The 21,454-nt window shown below is 47.1% G+C and overlaps 1 protein-coding gene across 1 annotated transcript in view; it reads left to right on the forward strand.

The window, feature by feature from the left end:
* Positions 1-21,454, forward strand: part of LOC137324827 (connector enhancer of kinase suppressor of ras 3-like) — a 319,399-nt gene that overhangs the window by 246,741 nt on the left and 51,204 nt on the right. The gene's annotated exons all lie outside the window — the stretch shown is intronic.

The following is a 21,454-nucleotide window of genomic DNA, read 5'->3' on the forward strand; positions in this document are numbered from 1 at the left end:
GAGGGAAGTACGGGTGGAAATTACTAAGGTACTGGCTATAATCTTCCAAACATCCGTAGATACGGGAGTGGTACCAGAGGACTGGAGAATTGTGAATGTTACACCCTTGCTCAAAAAGGGGTGTAAGGATAAACCCAGCAACTACAGGCCAGTCAGTTCAACCTCGGTGGTGGGGAAACTTCTAGAAACGATAATCTGGGACAGAATTAGCAGTCACTTGGACAAGTATGGATTGATTAGGGAAAGCCAGCACAGATTTGTTCAAGGCAAGTCATGTTTAACTTACTTGAAAGAGATTTTTGATGATGTAACAGAGAGGGTAGATGAGGGCAATGCAGTTGATGTTGTGTATATGGACTTTCACAAGGTGTTTGATAAAGTGCTGCGTCATAAGCTTGTCAACAAGATTGAAGCCCATGGAATAAAAGGGGCAGTAGCAGCATGGATACAAAATTAGCTAAGTAACAGGAAGCAGAGAGTAGTGGAGAATGGTTGTTTTTTGGACTGGAGGGACGTGTACAGTGGTGTTCCCCAGGGGTCAGTGCTGGAACCACTGCTTTTCTTGATATATATTAATGACTTGGATTTGGGTGTACAGGGCACTATTTCCAAATTTGCAGATGAAAGTGATAGACTTCAAGAGGATATAGACAGGCATGGGCGGACACGTGGATAGACTGGAGAAGCTGGGGTTGTTCTCCTTGGAGCAGAGAAGGTTGCGAGGAGATTTGTCAGAGGTATTCAAAATCATGAAGAGTCTAGAAAGAGAAGATAGAGAGCAACTGTTCCCACTGGCGGAAGGGTCAAGAACCAGAGGATATAGATTTAAGGTGATTGGCAAAAGAAGCAAAGGTGACATGAGGAAAAACTTTTTTTAAAGAGCGAGTGGTTGTGATCTGGAATGCACTGCCCGAGGGGGTGGTGGAAGCAGATTCAATCATAGCCTTCAAAAGGGAACTGGATAAGTACTTGAAAGGAAAAAATTTGCAGGGCTACGGGGATAGGGCAGGAGAGTAGGACTAACTGGATTGCTCTTGCATAGAGCAGGCACGGACTCAATGGGCCGAATGGCCTCCTTCCGAGCTGTAACCTTTCCATGAATCAGCATCCTGCCACTCTGATATAACACAACTGAACAGCAACATGCTGTGTTACTCTGCTGAACATTACGCTTTATATGCATATTACATGAGAAGCAGGCGTAGGCTATACAGCCCCTCGAGCTTGCTCTGCCACTCAATCAGATCATGGCTGATCTTCGACCTCAACTCCACTTTCCCATAGAAACATACATAGAAAATAGGAGCAAGAATAAGCCCTTCGGGCCTGCTTCGCCATTCAAAATGATCATGGCTGATCGTCTAACTCAATACCCTGTTCCTGCTTTTTCCCCATATCCCTTGATCCCTTGAGCATTAAGAAATATATCTATCTCCTTCTTGAATACATCTAATGACTTGGCCTCCACTGCCTTCTGTGGTAGAGAATTCCACAGGTTCACCACGCTCTGAGTGAAGAAATTTCTCCTCATCTCTGTTCTAAATGGCATACCCCGTATCCTGAGACTGTGATCCCTGGTTCTGGACTCCCCAGCCATCGGGAACATCCTCCCTGCATCTAGTCTGTCCAGTCCTGTTAGAATTTTATATGTTTCAATGAGATCACCTCTCATTCTTCTAAACTCTAGTGAATATAGGCCTAGACGACCCAATCTCTCCTCATATGTCAGACCTGCCATCCCAGGAATCAGTCTGGTAAACATTCGTTGCACTCCCTCCATGGTAAGGACATCCTTCCTCAGATAAGGAGACCAAAACTGCACACAATACTCCAGATGTGGTCTCACCAAGGCCCTGTACAACTGCAGTAAGACATCCCTGCTCCTGTACTCAAATCCTCTTGCAATGAAGGCCAACATACCATTCGCCTTCCTAACTGCTTGCTGCACCTGAATGCTCGCTTTCAGCGACTGGTGTACAAGGACACCCAGGTCTCGTTGCACCTCCCCTTTTCCCAACCTATCACCATTCAGATAATAATCTGCCTTTCTGTTTTTACAACCAAAGTGGATAACCTCACATTTATCCACGTTATACTGCATCTGCCATGTTCTTGCCCACTCACCCAACTTGTCTAAATCACATTGGAGCCTCTTTGCATCCTCCTCACAGCTCACATTCCACCCCAGCTTTGTGTCGTCTGCAAACTGCCAAGAGTATACTCCCAGCAGACACCTCGTGCTGAGCTCACATGAATAGAATTATCCCTACCATAATAGGTGTGGTTGTTTGGTTAGGCCATCATAGACAAGATATCAAATTGCTTAATTCATTGTAGGCAACATTAAGGATCGTTGGATCATTAACACATCAAATTCTCCTCTGTCTCAGTGCTGCAGTCTGTCACTTTTTAAACCTGTGCAAATTCACTTTGTTTTAAAGCACAACCCTTCAACATAATTCATTCGCAAATCCATTCTGTGAAGGAAAGCAAAATTGTCAAAAATCCCAAAATGTAACGACCAAAGAGAAAAAGCTTGGTAAAAGGACCTAGACCTATTTGATCGAACAGAGTGTTGAGAAAAATGGAAAAACATTGGCGAGGACATAAAAAGAGTGCATTTATCAGCTAGGCATGCAGCAGATAAAGTATTGAGGGATAAATTAACCCATTAAAGATGAGCAAAGGGAAAATAGTGATTGAAAAGAAATGTGGATGAACCTTTAGTAACTTCTCATTTGTAATCACAAACGAGAGCTCCATTGTTGTCCTTAATAACAAAGTGCCAAGGAATTCATTGGGATTTTATGGGAAATAATCAACAAAGTTATGGGGGGGGTGCGGTGAGGGGGGAAGCTCCTCAGTGTACAATGTTTAGCAAAATAGTAACGGGTTCTTTATAAACAGATGTATAATTTCATCACATCGAGAGCGCAGAGGAAATTGCCACTCATGGTTAGTAAGAAATTTGAGTAACTTATTCATGACATGACTGGCTCTGATGAAGTACGCATGAGGGTACTGTTTTTAAGGAATTGAAAGAGGAATTAAGGACACTCATATGGTATAAATCTCCTGCCAATCTTTGGAAGCATGATTAACTGTAAATGCAGCTAATGTCGTTGCAGTTCTGTAGGGGGTGGTGGTGTGTGTCAGCTTCACCTCTGACTTCTGAGCAGTCCGAATCGCTCCCACTCCCTGGGTTCTAGACCTTGGACTTATTTGGGGGTTGTGACAAAGTGCAGCAGACAACCGGTTTTGGTGCAAGAAACTTCGATCTTTATTCAAGAGAGAAAATACAACACAACAATCTTAACACTCTAATAAAATGGGGAACACTTCGGTACACACGAGGGAAATTACAGTAGAAAGATACCTCACCACTCCCAATCCCACTGTACTAGCTAAGTTGGACTCTAAAGGGCCAGAGATAATGCTCACCAAACGAATCCTTGACAGTAATTCACCCAGAGGTAAGTCAAGAATAGATTGTAGAGTGGAAACTTTGCGGATCTTCGGTTTTCTCCCGAGTTGGTTTTCTTTGGTCGCGGTCGCCCATTATTACCCTTTTGGTTGGTGGCAATATTCGGTTGGTTGTTTCGTAAGGCCTTTGTTGCCGCGAGGTGTCTGATGGTCATTGGGGCTGTTGCTCTGGTTTCTTCTTATGTGTCGGCCTGCTTCTGGAGCTGCTGACCTTCTCTCTGTTACCCCCTCGCCTAGTTGAACTGTCGCCTCCCGAGCTGTTGAACAATCCTTTACACTTGCAGGTCTGGCTGACCTATATCCCTCTCTTACAATGGTCTTTGTCACTTAAAAAAAAAGGCACTTCATATCTGTTTAAACAGTTCTTACAAAGTCCTTACGAATCTTTGATGGCTTTTTGATGGTCCCTCATCATGTTGCAATTGCTTCTCCCGATGGGTCATTGTTAATTCCGATTTTTAGAGCTTGTCACACAAGGCTTCCTTTTGTATCCAACGTCCGAGGTGTTGATTGGTTTTGCTTTAAAACAAAGACATGGCCCCACCATGTCTGGAGCAGTTGCCTCTTTCAATGGCCTACTGCCTTTCGAATTAGTGCTGAGTGTTGACCACCTGCTGTAGGTTTTGCATTAAAACAGAGACATGTCTGAAGCAGTAATTCTCCCACATTCCACTGTGTGTGTTGTTGATTCGTCTGGTGACCTCTCACCTATCCTTCCATCTTAGGATTTTAGTCAATGGCCATACTCAGGGAAAAGGTAAATTCCCAGAATTCTTACAGTCGCCCCTACGAAGAAGCGAGTCCCTTAAAGGACGTGGATTCCTCGAAAAGTACTTTTCCCTGGTTGATGCTTCCTGGTGCCGCACATGTGTGAGTCGGCCCAATATTTCATCACTCTGAAATGGTTAGAAAAGAGTCCAAAGTCCTTTTCTTTAGGGTTTTTTTTTCCTCTGAGTTTTTGGGGGATCTGTGAATTTTGAGAATCTGACACTCCCCCCTGTGATACTTTAACCTTGCTTCAAGTATCATACTGGAAAAAGGTGAGCAAAATTCTCGATCCTCGAGAGCCAACCTTCCCCTTTAGTTTACCTATCTAAGACCCAAAACATACATTCCCCTTTAGGTGTAGTGTTCAGATGCAGACACAGGTAAGAATTCAGTTGCATTCATATCCAAGCACGGAGGGGGTCCAATACCCCTGCACCACTTGGAAAATACGGTACATACATAGAAAAATAAAACATGGTAAACAATAATACTTAAACTACCAACCACCTTATTTAAAATTTAACTAAAACACCCAAACTTAACAATCTCAAAATTAAATAATAGAAGCTATGTACATCTGCTGCCTGTCCCCGGGTGGCCAGGTTAATCCCTGTTCGGGCTACAGCACACTACTCCCTTCGTTGTGTCCGCCCTATCCTTTACCTTTGGTCCCTCACAGCCTGTGGCTGCTGGCTGGGGACCTCTGTCCTCAGATCGATCCCTGACTTGAGGGGCTGCACTTTTAAACTGGGGAGCCGGGGACCACGGTTTCTTTGGCCGTGGCGTTCGTGGGAACCTTCTCGGCACTCTGGCTGGTGGGGGTTTTCTGGCTGGTGGGTCTTCAACCCGAGCTGCTGTCCCCTCTTGTGCGGTCTGTGGAATCTCCACTGCCCCTGGCTGGGGATTTCTATCCTCAGGCTGTACCTCTTCTAAACCTGTGTCAGGGGCAGGTAACTCTCTGCCCTCAGGTCATAGAGTCATAGAGTTATACAGCACGGATAGAGGCCCTTCGGCCCATCGTGTCCGCGCCGGCCATCAAGCCCAGTCCAATCTAATCCCATATTCCAGCATTTGGTCCGTAGCCTTGTATGCTATGGCATTTCAAGTGCTCATCCAAATGCTTCTTGAATGTTGTGAGGGTTCCTGCCTCCACAACCCTCTCAGGCAGTGAGTTCCAGACTCCAACCACCCTTTGGGTGAAAAAGTTCTTTCTCAAATCCCCTCTAAACCTCCCACCTTTTAGCTTGAATCTATGCCCCCTTGTTATAGAACCCTCAACGAAGGGAAAAAGCTCCTTAGTATCCATCCTATCTGTGCCCCTCATAATTTTGTACACCTCAATCATGTCCCCCCTCAGCCTCCTCTGCTCCAAGGAAAACAAACCCAATCTTCCCAGTCTCTCTTCATAGCTGAAGCGCTCCAGCCCTGGTAACATCCTGGTGAATCTCCTCTGCACCCTCTCCAAAGCGATCACATCCTTCCTGTAGTGCGGCGACCAGAACTGCACACAGTACTCCAGCTGTGGCCTAACCAGTGTTTTATACAGCTCCATCATAACCTCCTTGCTCTTATATTCTATGCCTCGGCTAATAAAGGCAAGTATCCCATATGCCTTCTTTACCACCTTATCTACCTCTTCCGCCGCCTTCAGGGATCTGTGAACTTGCACACCAAGATCCCTCTGACCCTCTGTCTTGCCCAGGGTCTTCCCATTCATTGTGTATTCCCTTGCCTTGTTAGTCCCTCCAAAGTGCATCACCTCGCACTTTTCCGGGTTAAATTCCATTTGCCACTGTTCCGCCCATCTGACCAACCCATCTATATCGTCCTGCAGACTGAGGCTATCCTCCTCGCTATTTACCACCCTACCAATTTTTGTATCATCAGCGAACTTACTGATCATACCTTTTACATTCATATCCAAGTCGTTAATGTGGACCACAAACAGCAAGGGCCCCAGCACAGATCCATGTGGTACCCCACTGGCCACAGGCTTCCAGTCACAAAAACAACCTTCGACCATCACCCTCTGCCTTCTGCCACTAAGCCAGTTTTGTATCCAAAGTGCCAAGGCACCCTGGATTCCATGGGCTCGTACCTTCTTGACCAGTCTCCTGTGGGGGACTTTATCGAAGGCCTTACTGAAATCCATGTATACCACATCCACTGCGTTACCCTCATCCACACGCCTAGTCACCCCCTCAAAAAATTAAATCAAATTAGTCAGACATGATCTTCCCTTGACAAAGCCATGTTGACTATCCCTGATAAATCCTTGCTTCTCCAAGTGGAGACTAATTTTGTCCTTCAGAATTTTTTCCAATAATTTTCCTACCACTGATGTTAGGCTCACTGGCCTGTAGTTCCCCGGTTTTTCCCTACTCCCCTTCTTGAATAATGGTACTACATTAGCGGTTCTCCAGTCCTCTGGCACATCCCCTGTGGCCAGAGAGGTTCTGAATATATGTGTCAGAGCCCCCGCAATCTCCTCCTTTGCCTCACACAGTAGCCTGGGATACATTTCTTCCGGGCCTGGGGATTTATCCATTTTTAGGCCTGCTAAAACCGCCAATACCTCCTCCCGCTCGATGTTTATATGTTCGAGTATATCACAGTCCCCCTGTCGTATTTCTATGTCTACGTCGTCCTTCTCCATAGTGAAAACAGATGCAAAAAATTCATTTAGAACCCCTCCGACATCTGCCGGCTCCACACACACATTGCCATTTTTGTCCCTAATGGGCCCTATTTTTTCCCTAGTTATCCTCTTACCCTTAATATACTTATGAAACATCTTAGGATTTTCCTTTATTTTGCTCGCCAGTGTTTTTTCATGGCCCCTCCTTGATCTCCTAATTTCTTTTTTAAGTATCCCCCTGCACTTTTTGTACTCCTCTAGGGCTTCCTCCGTCCTTAGCCTTTTGTATCTGCCGAAAGCCCTCCTTTTTTTCCTAATCCATTCTCGTATATCCCCTGACATCCAAGGTTCCCTGGAGTTCTTGGAACCACCCTTGACCTTTACGGGAACAGGTTGCCATTGTATGGTCTCAATCTCCCTTCTGAAAGACTCCCATTGCTCCGATGCGGATTTTCCTACAAGCAGCTGATCCCAGTCCATTTTGGCCAGATCCTGCCTTATCCTATTAAAATCGGCCTTCCCCCAATTTAGAACCTTTATTTCCGGCCCCTCCCTATCCTTTTCCATGACCACCTTAAATCTCACTGAATTATGGTCACTGTCACCAAAGTGCTCACCTACTAGCACTTCTTCCACTTGGCCGGCCACATTCCCTAGAATTAGGTCCAGTACCGCCCCCTCTCTTGTAGGACTTTCTACATGCTGGCTCAAAAAGCTCTCCTGGATGCACGTTAAGAATTTTGTACCCTCTAAGCCTTTTACACTCTGAGTATCCCAGTTAATATTGGGGAAGTTGAAATCCCCCACTATTATTACCCTATTATTTGCACAATTTTCTGAGATTTGCCTACATATCTGTTCCTCTATCTCCCCCTGACTGTTTGGGGGTCTATAGTACACTCCCATCAAAGTGCTTGCCCCCTTTTTGTTTTTAAGCTCCACCCATATGGCCTCATTTGAGGAACTTGCTAATATATCATCCCTCCTTATGGCAGTAATTGATTCTTTAATTAATATTGCGACCCCCCCTCCTCTTATACCTCCGCCTCTGTCTCGCCTGAAGATTCTGTACCCCGGAATATTGAGCTGCCAGTCTTGCCCCTCCCTCAACCATGTCTCTGTGACAGCAACAATATCATACTCCCATGTGTTTATCAACACCTTCAGTTCATCCACCTTATTTGCAAGACTCCTTGCATTAAAATAGATGCCATCCAGCCTTGCTCTTACATATTTGCCCTGTCTTCCAAGCTGACTTGTTTTTTTCTCAATATTTGGCTGCACATCACCCCCTATTGTAGCTCCACTCTGTATCCCATCCCCCTGCCAAGTTAGTTTAAACCCCCCCCAACAGTGCTAGCAAACCTCCCCGCAAGGATATTTGTCCCGCTCTGGTTCAGATGCAACCCGTCCGACTTGTACAAGTCCCACCTTCCCCAGAAGCAGGCCCAGTGATCCAGGAAACTGAAACCCTCCCTCCTGCACCAACTCTTTAGCCACGCATTCATCTGTTCTATCCTCCTATTTCTATACTCACTAGCCCGTGGCACTGGGAGTAATCCAGAGATTACAACCTTTGAGGTCCTGCTCTTTAATCTGCTACCTAGCTCCCTAAATTCTTGATGCAGGACCTCATCTCCCTTCCTACCTATGTCGTTGGTCCCAATGTGGACCACGACCTCTGCCTGCTCACCCTCCCCCTTGAGAATGCCCTGAAGCCGCTCAGTGACATCCATGACCCTGGCACCAGGGAGGCAACAAACCATCCCGGAGTCACGTTTACGGCCACAGAAACGCCTGTCTGTTCCCCTTACGATAGAATCCCCTACCACTATAGCTCTTCCACTCTTTTTCCTCCCAGCCTGTGCAGCAGAGCTACCCCTGGTGCCAGGAAGTTGGCTGCTGCTGCCTTCCCCTGATAAGTCATCCCCCTCAACAATATCCAAAGCGGTATATTTGTTTGAGAGGGGGACGGCCACAGAGGACCCCTGCACTGCCTGCCTGCTCCTCTTACTCTGCCTGGAGGTCACCCACTTACTTCCTGCCTGTACAACCTTTACCTGCGGTGTGACCATCTCACTAAACGTGCTATCCACGACGTTTTCAGCATCACGAATGCTCCTTAATGAATCCATCCGCAGCTCCAGTGCCGCAATGCGGTTTGTCAGTAGCTGCAGCTGAATACATTTCCCGCACACATGGTCGTCAGGGACACCGGAAGGGTCCCTGATTTCCCACATTGAGCAGGAAGAGCATAACACGAGGCTGGGCTGTCCTGACATGACTTACCCTTTAACTAATTAATTCAAATTAAATGAATCCCACCAATTTCACTTCAATTAAAAGGTATACTCAAGGGCCCTTGCTGAACAGCAGTCCCCCACTGCACAACAGAGACCAGAGAATCCACAAACTCTAACCTTAGACAAATTCAGCAGGAAAATACTCACCAACCAATCACTTACCTCTTCCTTGGTGACGTCCCACTTTGGATTACTTTTTGCTTCTTATTTATCTTTGGTCCAGGAGTTAAGTCCCTGAAAACAAAATATAAAAACGAACCTACCCTTTAAATTCCCTCTACTCCCCAAAAGGTTAGAGGAGGTGGGAGGTGGGAGTCACTACTAGTGTAGTGTCTCGGGGTTAGCAACCGCTCCACCTATATACGGGTACCAATGAATTGGCCCCGCCCCCTGCCTTTGAAAAAGCCCGCGAAGCTCCTTCCCCGCTAGGGAAAAAGACTCACGTAGGTGAGTTTAATTACTCACCTCAGGCCTCCACTGCTCCCTTTATCGACTCGCCAATCACCTACCCGCTGTCCTGAGACCTCAATCCTTGTTTTTTTCACCGATTGCCTCTCTGCGGGTAGGCCCTCGAGCCTGGGCCTTTAGTAGTCTCCGAGTCCCACGCTCTCTCCTTGGTCCGCTCCCGCCTGTAGCTCCGCTCCGAGTGCGGGTAGGCCCTCGAACCTGGGCCTTTAGTAGTCTCCGAGTCCCGCGCTCTCTCCTAGGTCCGCTCCCGCCTGTAGCTCCGCTCCGAGTGCGGGTAGGCCCTCGAGCCTGGGCCTTTAGTCGTCTCCGAGTCCCGCGCTCTCTCCTAGGTCCCACCTCGTCTGAGTCCCAGATGAGCGGGGGAGTGTCCCAAACTGTGGGTGGGATGCCCTTCCCTTAAAACAAGCCACTGCACCTAATTGTGCAGTCTGTGAGTTTGCTCCTGCTGCAGGCTGAGGATTTTTATCCTCAGACCTTGCCCCAACTGGCTGTTCCTTTCTCTCAGATTTAAACAACTTACATTGGTTAATGTGGAACCGTTTGGTGCACCGAGGCGGCTTTATACCTGGACGTTTACCATGGGGCTTGCCTTATCTACAATGCTGTAGGGCCCCATGTATAATGGTTCCAGACTGCCTACCCGAGCAAAATTCCTAACCATAACCTGATCCCCTATCTCCCACTCGTGGTGCGTACAGGGTTCGAACAGCAATTGGTTGCTCCGATGCTGTTTTCCCATGTTGCTAGCAGCCTGCCAGTGAACTTGTTTAAGGTGTTCAAACAGATTCCTGATGAAGCTGTCCCGGTTCACCTCTCTGAGCTGACCCTCCATGAGCACTGGGGCTAGCACATGGGTGGGGGTCCGCATAACCCGACCAGTCATGAGCTCGTGAGGGGAATACCCCGTGCTTTTTGACTGGCTGGCTCGGATCCCCATTAGGACCAACGGTAAGACTTCTACCCACTTTCGAGGTGAGTCTACCGTCTCTTTCCTCCGCCTTTCTTTCAAGGTTCTGTTCATCCTCTCTACAATCCCTGAGGACTGTGGGTTGTGTGCAACGTGTCATTTCCCCTCTATGCCGAGTACCATAAGGGTATTCTGCATGACCTGCCCGGTAAAGTGGCTCCCTTGGTCGGACTCCACGTACTGTGGTAGCCCCCATCATGAGAACACCTCCTTGACCAGAATGCTGGCTGTACTCAGAGCTGTGGTTGTTCGGCAGGGGAAGGCTTCTACCCACTTTGTGAACACATCCACCAGGACTAGGCAGTACTTATAGCCTCCCTGGGCGGTGGATAGGGGCCCGATGTAGTCGACCTCGATCGACTGACATGGTCCCTCTACCCTCCTGATGTGTCCCATAGGTACCTTCCTTTTGTGGGGGTCAGGGTTGTTAGCAGCACACACCAGACAGCTGGCACAGAACTCGCGGACATCTTGCCTGAGTCCTGGCCACCATCCTGCCTGTTCCACCCGCTGCCAGGTGGTCTCAGGCCCGGGATGCCCCGCTCCTGGACCCTCATGGGCCAGTTGAAGGAATTCCCTCCTGTGCTGCTGTGGTACTACCCATTGCTCTCCCTTAAACAGCCTGCCTTCCTTTACAGAGAGGGCTGCTGTGCTGTAAGGGCCCTCTACCCTTTTCCCTTCTGCCACTGCACTGAGGACTGCCTTGAGGACGGGGTCTTGGGTTTGGACCATCTTAAGGTCCGGCGTTAAAGCTACCCCTGCACTCCCCTGTGTCCCATTCCTACCCGTGACTGCTGCTATAGGACGGGACCCATATGGGTCCCAGAAAGTGCCTGTACGGGCACCCTCCTTAGCTTGCATGTCAGCCTGCCGGTTGCCCTCACTCCGGGGTTCTGCGGATGAAAACTTCCCCTTCCTCCCCCACTGCTGCTAAAATTTTCTCCAGCAAGGGTTTCACTGTGGAGGGTCTCCCGTCAACGGAGGTGTATCCGCGGCGGGACCAGATGGCCAGGTACTCCGTACACGAATTGCATGTGAACATGCTGTCCGAGCAAATCGTGTATGGGGTGGGGAAGATCTCGGGGTGTGTAACCACGTACACTACCGCGGACAGTTCAGCCTGCTGGGCGCTCATGGTGCTGGGGAGCTTAATTGCCAGGGCAAGGTTTGCCGCTGGGTCATAAACTCCACACCCCGTGAGTTGCTCACCAGCAGATACTGTGCTGGAGCCATGCACATAGATTTCACGGCTTGTGGGGTGTATCCCGGCCCGTAAACCGATGTCTACTTCCCAAGCCCCTTCTCTGGAACACTGGTGGGCTGTTCCAGGATATATACCAGGTTAGCTGCGAGCTTTGGCTCGCAGAGCCCTTTTACTTTCAGGTCCATCTGCGAGAGAAGCAGGGTCCAGCGAGCAATGCGGGCACTGCTCACTGTCCCATTCTTGATTCTCCCGTCCAGGAGCATCTGGGTGGGGGTGTGATGGGTGAGGAGGGTGATGGGAGAGGCGCCTGTGAAGATCAGCGATCTTTTCACTGCCCAATGTGTGGCCAAGAGGTGCCTTTCACAATTGGAGTCGCTCTTCTCCACATCTGTGAGTATCCTGGAGGAGTAGACCACCGGTCTCAGCTTGCCATGCCGCTCTTGGAGCAGCACAGCACTCAGGCTGTCCCCGCTGGCTGCTACCTCCAGGAAGAACTCTTCCCCTCCATCTATGGCCCCTAGTGCTGGTGCGGTCTGCAGATCTTTCTTGAGCCTGACAAATGCTGCCTGGCACCCCTCATCCCAAACCCACTCCACTCCCTTATGCAGGGGTCGGAGCAAAGGGGCTGCTGTGGCCGCATAGTCCTCAGTGAAGTCTCTGCAGTACCTGGTTAGCCCTAGAAACGACCTCACTCCCGTGACTATGTTGGGGACTGGTAACTCCTGTACGGCTTCCCTTCTCGCTTTATCTATGGCCCTTTCCCCAGCGCGTATTGTCAGGCCCAGGAATTTCACCTCCTGCTGGCCGATCTGCGCTTTAAGAACATAAGAAATAGGAGTAGGAGTAGGCCAATCGGCCCCTCGAGCCTGCTCCGCCATTCAATAAGATCATGGCTGATCTGATCCTAACCTCAAATCTAAATTCATGTCCAATTTCCTGCCCGCTCCCCGTAACCCCTAATTCCCTTTACTTCTAGGAAACTGTCGATTTCTGTTTTAAATTTATTTAATGATGTAGCTTCCACAGCTTCCTGGGGCAGCAAATTCCACAGACCTACCACCCTCTGAGTGAAGAAGTTTCTCCTCATCTCAGTTTTGAAAGAGCAGCCCCTTATTCTAAGATTATGCCCCCTAGTTCTAGTTTCACCCATCCTTTATAACATCCTTACCGCATCCACCCGATCAAGCCCCTTCACAATCTTATATGTTTCAATAAGATCGCCTCTCATTCTTCTGAACTCCAATGAGTAGAGTCCCAATCTACTCAACCTCTCCTCATATGTCCGCCCCCTCATCCCCGGGATTAACCGAGTGAACCTTCTTTGTACTGCCTCGAGAGCAAGTATGGCTTTTCTTAAGTATGGAGACCAAAACTGTATGCAGTATTCCAGGTGCGGTCTCACCAATACCTTATATAACTGCAGCAATACCTCCCTGTTTTTATATTCTATCCCCCAGCAATAAATGCCAACATTCCGTTGGCCTTCTTGATCACCTGAATACCAACTTTTTGATCTTCTTGCACTAGGACCCCCAGATCCCTTTGTACTGCAGTACTTTCCAGTTTCTCGCCTTTAAGATAATAACTTGCTCTCTGATTTTTCCTGCCAAAGTGCATAACCTCACATTTTCCAATATTGTATTGCATCTGCCAAATCTCCGCCCACTCACCCAGCCTGTCGATATCCCCTTGTAGGTTTTTTATGTCCTCCTCACTCTCCACTTTCCCTCCCATCTTTGAATCATCTGCAAACTTTGATATGTTACACTTGGTCCCCTCCTCCAAATCGTTTAGATTGTAAAGAGTTTGGGACCCAGCACCGACCCCTGCGGAACACCACTGGCTACTGGTTGCCAGTCCGAGAATGAACCATTTATCCCAACTCTCTGCTTCCTGTTAGATAACCAATCCTCCACCCATGCCAGAATATTACCCCCAATCCAGTGATTCTTTATCTTGAGCAATAATCTTTTATGTGGCACCTTGTCGAATGCCTTCTGGAAGTCTAAATACAGTACGTCCACTGGTTCCCTTTTATCCACCCTGCACGTTATGTCCTCAAAGAACTCAAGCAAATTTGTCAGACATGACTTCCCCTTCGTAAAGCCATGTTGACTTTGTCCTATTAAATTATGTTTATCCAAATGTTCCACTACTGTCTCCTTGATAATAGATTCCAAAATTTTACCCACCACAGATGTTAGGCTAACTGGTCTATAATTTCCAGCCTTCTGCCTACTACCCTTTTTAAATAAGGGTGTTACATTAGCAGTTTTCCAATCTGCCGGGACCTTTGCCGAGTCCAGAGAATTTTGGAAAATTATTACCAAAGCATCCACAATCCCTACTGCCACTTCCCTCAAGACCCTAGGATGTAAGCCATCAGGTCCAGGGGATTTATTCGCCTTGAGTCCCATTATTTTACTGAGTACCAATTCCTTAGTGATTTTAATCGTATTTAGCTCCTCCCCCCCCGCGAGCCTCCTGTTTGTCCAGTGTTGGGATATTCTTAGTGACCTCTACCGTAAAGACTGAAAGCTTTCTTTGGGTTCACTTTAAAACTTCCCGCCCGAGCAGTTCCAGCAGTTCGGCCAGAAGTGGGCCATGCTCCTCTCTTGAATCGGTGAATAGGAGCAGGTGGTCCACGTATTGTACCAGCTGCCTGGGCTGGCTGAAGTCCTTTTAACTGTTTGCCATGCTTTGGTGGAAAATGCTGGGGCTATTGTGGAAGCCCTGAGGCAGACAGTTCCAGGTGTACTGTTGCCCTTTAAAGGTAAAGGCAAACTTGTACTGATCCTCTCTCCTTAAAGGGATGGACCAAAACCCATTGGAGATATCCAGCACCGTGAAAGTGGTCACGGATGCTGGGATACTTCCTATCAGGTCGGCAACTGCTGCTACCGTGGGTGCACAGGCTGGGATGTTACTGTTGAGCACCCGATAGTCCACTGTGGCCCTCCAGGAGTTGTCCAGTTTTCTAACCGGCCACAGTGGAGAGTTCACGTGGGTGGCTATCGGTCTCAGGACCCCCTGTTGCACTAAGGAGGACATCACTGCTTCCATGTCTGGCTCCGCTTCCCTGGGGAAGTTATATTGCTTTTGTGGTCGGGCCATAGGGTCCCCATCTACACTGACCTCAAACCCATTGACCCTCCCACAGTCGTGTTTGTGTGTGGCAAATGTGGCTTGGTGGGCTCGCACAAATGCCTGGAACTCCCTTGGGGTATTACTGACCATGAGTTCGAGGTTATAACCCTCTTAAGGCTTCATGGTGCACAGGGTCTCCTTCCCCTGTTTCCCTGGGATGACTACTACTCCGCCTTCCTTTCCTGTATTTGCCCCCCACAGGCAGTGATTCCTCAAATCCACTAGGATACCATGGCCTACAATAAAGTCGGCTCCCAGGATCCCTTTTCCACCCTCCACTTCCCACTTCATTAGGATACAGGTCCACTTAGAGCGGAGTGTTCCTAAACGAATGTTCAGCGGGATGGAAAATGAGCCAGCCTGTTCTTTACCTGTGAATCCCGACAGACTGTATGGGACCCCATTAGATAGAGGTGAGGTGGTGGGGTTAGCTGAATGGATCACGGTACATGATGCTCCCGTGTCCAACAGATAGGTCCCCTTTACCTCTTCTACCTCCATCTCAACAAGGGGTCTCTTCCATAAGTCGTAGGTAAGAGAACACAGGTAAACAGGCTGCGCTGGCTCTCGTCAGGGTTGTGGATTAGATGGGGCTGATGGGGTCAGAGTGCCGGTGGTCGCTGCTTCCTTCCCTGGGCCAGTCAATAGGATTCTCATGGCATCCAAAAATGACTCGACCGTGGCGGGAGGGATTCCTCTCTCTGCCTTTTGGGCTGGGGTTGAGGAATTCTTTCCCTTGTTATCTTTCCAAGGATTCTTACACTCCTTCCTCCAGTGTCCATCCTTCCCACACCCATAACAGTTGAGCTTTGTGCTGGAAGGGTTATTCCCTTCCTGATGCCACTCCTTCCGACCCTGGCCGGGTTTCATTTCATGCACTTTCCCTTTAGGTGGGTGTGCATCGGTTCCTTTACCATTACGGTAAGCTTATGGTCAATTGTGAGTTCGGTCGTCAGGGGATTCTTTGGGTCAAACCACATTCCTGCCGCGGCCCTGACCTGTGGCAAGCTGTTTGCCACCAGGCAACGGAGCCAGTGGGCCCGCTGATCCTGGTCCAGGTTAACTCGGTTCAGCGTCCCACTGCATGCGCTCCTATACACCGGCCACAACCTGTCTGCAAAAGCCTGCGGGGGTTCTCCTACGAGCTGCACTGTTTTTTCCACCCAGGAGAAAGGACTTCCCTCGTTCATCCTCATGGCCTCAAGAACTTCCTCCTTGAGCTCCCCATAATGACACTGTCCCCTCTTACATTGGTCAGAGAGGGACTGGAAGAGCTTACTCTCCAGGGAGAATAGCAGCATTTTGGCCTGTTCAGCATCATTGCACTCGTTGATGCTTGCTGCTTGTTCCACTTCCCTGAAGTGGACCGAGGGGTCCCCATTTGCCGCAAGTTTAGTCAAATGGCTTACCATGGACCTAAGCTGTTGGGTGCCGTGAGGAACTACGAACTGGTTTTGGAGGGGTCCCTCTTCCCGTTATCAGCGGGCGGGCTGAACCTTTGCTGCCGGGCCGGGCACATTGGCCCCGGTCCCAGCCTCTCTTGCTGGGGGTTTTCCTCCTCAGCTTCTGCCCCTAATTCCACCCCCCACTCCTGCCACATTTCGCTAAAGCTTGGCGCTACGGGTGGTGGTCGTGGGCCCTCCTGCTCCTCAACTGGGTCGTCCCTTGGCATTACCTGTGGTGTCTGAACCGTTCTCCCCAGGTTCCCTGTGAAGTCGACCTGGGCTGCCCTCGGGCTTATGAGGCACACCATGCCTTTTGCCGTCCTCAGAGCAAGGTTCAGACTCTCTGCTTCTGGCAGGGGCCATGGTCTGCATCCTCAAAGCCCTGTGCGCTCACTATCTTATAGGCTGCCTGTAAGCCTTTTACTTTCTCCTCCTGCTCTCTTACTTGTCTTGCCAGGCGGGCATTATTTTCCCGCAACCTCAGCTCATTGTTCTTGGCCTCAGTGACCTGACACTGTAAATATTCCTGCTGGGTCTTAAGCTCCCCCACTAACTGCAGCCTTTCCTGGTTCAGAGCCTGCAATGCTAACAGTAACTTCTCCCCTGCTCGGGCCTTTGTTTGGACTTCCAGGGCTGACTCCCGAATCTCAGCTGCCTGTGCTTCAACGAGCCTGTCCAAAAGCTGGATCTGTTTCTTGAAGCACATCAGTCAGACTGCCTTTTCTATGGATTTTTTAATGATCCTTCCCTTCTGTCCATTTAGCTGCAGCATCTACCGGGCGCCCAGCCTTTAACAGATTAGTGACCCTTTTTTTTTCCATATTCACCTTACTGAACACATAATCTGAAATGCTCTCTTCCATTACAGTTCTCTCTTCCAAATCAGTGTCCATTGTATCGCATCCCTTTTGCCAAGGTCCCATCTGGGGTGCCATTCTGAAGGGGGTGGTGGTGTGTCATCTTCACCTCTGACTTCTAAGTGGTTCCAATCGCTCCCACTCCCTGGGTTCTAGACCTTGGACTTATTTGGGGGTTGTGACAAAGTGCAGCAGACAACTGGTTTTGGTGCAAGAAACTTCGATCTTTATTCAAGAGAGAAAATACAACACAACAATCTTAACACTCTAATAAAATGAGGAACACTTTGATGTACACAAGGGAAATTACAGTAGAAAGATACCTCACCCCTCCCAATCCCACTTTAGCTCGCTAAGTTGGACTCTAAAGGGCCAGAGATAATGCTCACCAAACGAATCCTTGACAGTAACTCACCCAGAGGTAAGTCAGGAATAGATCGCAGAGTAGAAACTTTGCGGATCTTCGGTTTTCTCCTGAGTTGGTTTTCTTTGGTCGCGGTCGCCCATTATTACCCTTTTGGTTGGTGGCAATATTTGGTTGGTTGTTTCGTAAGGCCCTTGTTGCCGCGAGGTATCTGATGGTCATTGGGGCTGTTGCTCTGGTTTCTTCTTATGTGTCGGCCTGCTTCTGGAGCTGCTGACCTTCTCTCTGTTGCCCCCTCGCCTAGTTGAACTGTCGCCTCCCGAGCTGTTGAACAATCCTTTACACTTGCAGGTCTGGCTGACCTATATCCCTCTCTTACAATGGTCTTTGTCACTTAAAAAAAAAAGGCACTTCATGTCTGTTTAAACAGTTCTTACAAAGTCCTTACGAATCTTTGATGGCTTTTTAATGGTCCCTCATCATGTTGCAATTGCTTCTCCCGATGGGTCATTGTTAATTCCGATTTTTAGAGCTTGTCACACAAGGCTTCCTTTTGTATCCAACGTCCTAGGTGTTGATCGGTTTTGCTTTAAAACAAAGACATGGCCCCACCATGTCTGGAGCAGTTGCCTCTTTCAATGGCCTACTGCCTTTCGAATTAGTGCTGAGTGTTGACCACCTGCTGTAGGTTTTGCATTAAAACAGAGACATGTCTGAAGCAGTAATTCTCCCACATTCCACTGTGTGTGTTGTTGATTCGTCTGGTGACCTCTCACCTATCCTTCCATCTTAGGATTTTAGTCAATGGCCATACTCAGGGAAAAGGTAAATTCCCAGAATTCTTGCAGTCGCCCCTACGAAAAAGCGAGTCCCTTAAAGGACGTGGATTCCTCGAAAAGTACTTTTCCCTGGTTGATGCTTCCTGGTGCCGCACATGTGTGAGTCGGCCCAATTTTTCATCACCCTGAAATGGTTAGAAAAGAGTCCAATGTCCTTTTCTTTAGGGTTTTTTTTCCTCTGAGTTTTTGGGGGATCTGTGAATTTTGAGAATCTTACAGTTCAGAAAGGGTTGTTACACAAATCTGGGAATTATGTCGCCCAATTAGTTTAATTTAGCTCATGATTAAGAACGCGCAGCATACACCTTCCAATGTTTAAAACAATGCATCAAGGACTTGAGCTTATGATTTGCTCGTCCACGTGAGCATTCTGTGTTCATTTTCTTTTGTCCTGCTCTTCTAGAATGAACATGGCAGTATATATTTCAAATATATACTCAAAAGGGATTATAAGCTGCTCAAAAATATTTGTTACCAAAATGTTATACTTTGTTTATGTTCGTTGAGTGTTTGAGTTAATTCCTGTTTCTCATCCATCTATTACAAGTTTGCAGTCTTGCCTTAGATATTCTCTCCAGTACAATGGTGATGGTCACTCCCATAGGCTTATGTTTAGGGGTGTGCCTGTACTGTCTAATATCTAACTATATATTCGTGTAACCCAGGGTTGTACCAATTGGATCCCCATGTTATCTGAAGAGCATATTTGTGTCTTTGTTCTTTGTCCCCACATGCTCCTCCAACCGTTTCAAAGGCAGACCGAAAAAATTCCAGGTGAGACATGGCCAGATAGGAATTGTTAGCAATTGGAGACACAACAGTTATAATTGGGCTCAGTCAGTTCAATCAGTACAACTTTTTTTCTTTTTTTTCCTCTTTTTTCTTTTCCTTTTTCTTTCTTTTTCTCTCTCTCTCACATATCTTTGACCATTCTTTTTAAACGTGCAAATTCACTTTGCTTTAAAACACAATCCTTAAACATAACTCAAGTCCAAAAGCCTTTCCATCAAGAAAAAGTAATGATCAAAAATCCCAAAATGTGACACCGCCTGATTGAGAAGTCTGAAACAAAAACACATTCCAAACTGAAACGCTTTTAATTGTAGGAAGTTCTGATCACAAATAGTTTTTTTTCCTCACAGGTCAAACGAGATAGTTTAACTCTATTATATTTTGATAGTACAAGTTAAACCTTAAACTGTGCACCAATACAATTCCTGTTAATCCCACGGGAAGTGTGTGTGGGAGGAACAAATTAAGCACATTCCAGGCTCTTATTTTCCTGCTGTGTTACAACAGCATTTAATTGTAGGTTTTTAATATTGGATATATTTTTAATACTCAGTAAAATGTTAGTCAGAAGTAATCACATTATGGGGAGAAGGAACTACTTTATAGGAAAATAATTGAAAGGCTAAGTCAAATTCATGACCCTCTCGGTAAGAGTCAAAAAAGAAACTGCCATCAAGCTGGGTGAAAGCAAACCCTGTAATCTTACAAAAGGCAAATGGGTGAGAATTGGCTGTAAGGAAAGAGGCCTGGCATTGAGTTATGATGGCAATATTGGCTGAATTGCATTACAAGGCACGAGCAAAATGACAAGTTTAGATGACCTCATATATTGAAAAAGCAAAGCTTGAGAGATGGAACAATAACCTCCTCCCCATAATGTGATTACTTCTGACTAACATTTTACTGAGTATTAAAAATATAACCAATATTAAAAACCTACAATTAAATGCTGTTGTAACACAGGAAAATAAGAGTCTGGAATGTGCTTAATTTGTTCCTCCCACACACACTTCCCGTGGGACTAACGGGAATTGTATTGGTGCACAGTTTAAGGTTTAACTTGTACTATCAAAATATAATAGAGTTAAACCATCTCGTTTGAGATGTGAGGAAAAAAGAACCTGTAATAAAATGTATTACAGCAATAGATAAAGACTGAATATTTGGGGACCGCTTATTCAGTTTTCCACTTGTGGCGGTCGCTCTTAGCTGTTTGATTTGTCAGTGGTAAATATAATAGCTTTCATGATTGAACATTATTTGAACTGAAGTTATATTGCGTCCTTGGTTTGACCTGCAATGATATTGGATCTTACTTCACTGCATATTATAGGGGAATTTCTTGTCCTGTGTATAAAATAGCCTGGAGCAGATGTCCAGAAAGTCAGAACAAGCTGATTATGGAATTTTTCTCATTTTTGTTGAGTACCTTTTCTCATTTTGGGTAAGTTCTTGAAGTGTTGGTGCCGTCCTTGAGAGTTAAGGACTCTGACTGTCAAACTAAAGCCAGCTACTTTCCTGTGGTATCTTTGTTCCTTTTCTAATGAATGTTCTTTTTCCATTACTGATTTTAATCCACAGACTTTGTATTCATTTTTCAAATGGGCTTGATTATCTTGTTTTTTTCATTGCAAATTGAAATATCACACAATACTGTACACCATTTACAAAATAACATTTACATGCAATTCACTTTTTAAAAACACTGACCGAGGAACACTCCTCCTCAATTCTGTAGCAAAAATCAGCTGGTACTGGCCCCGTTCTTTTCTGTCTCTCTGTTGTGTAAAAGAAAGCAGGGTAGAATAGGAGAGGAAAAAAAACTGCTTTCATTATATTTTTTCCAGGCTGCTCCCGTTCCTGTTTTTATTTTCCCTGGGCTGCGTCTACTCCAGTTTTCTCTTTTGTTGATGCGCATAGCTGTGCTCTGCCTCATTTCTCTCCAGGTCCTCCTCTCCTCTCTCGCTCTCTCCAAGTCTCTGCACTGCCCCTCTCTCTCATGCACTCTTTCTACAATGATCAGCAAGTGATCCCCTTCAAGATAACCCATACAGATATACATCAAGAAACCAAAGTCAAATAAATTGTCATCAGATTGGATTGTGCTTGAACCCCAGAAGAATCATCAGATAAGATATCATATTAGTTCTGCCCCAATGCGATGGTTAATTTCCCTTTT

The sequence above is a fragment of the Heptranchias perlo genome, chromosome 8 (genome assembly GCF_035084215.1).
Source record: "Heptranchias perlo isolate sHepPer1 chromosome 8, sHepPer1.hap1, whole genome shotgun sequence".
In the NCBI taxonomy this organism is placed as follows: Eukaryota; Metazoa; Chordata; class Chondrichthyes; order Hexanchiformes; family Hexanchidae; genus Heptranchias; species Heptranchias perlo.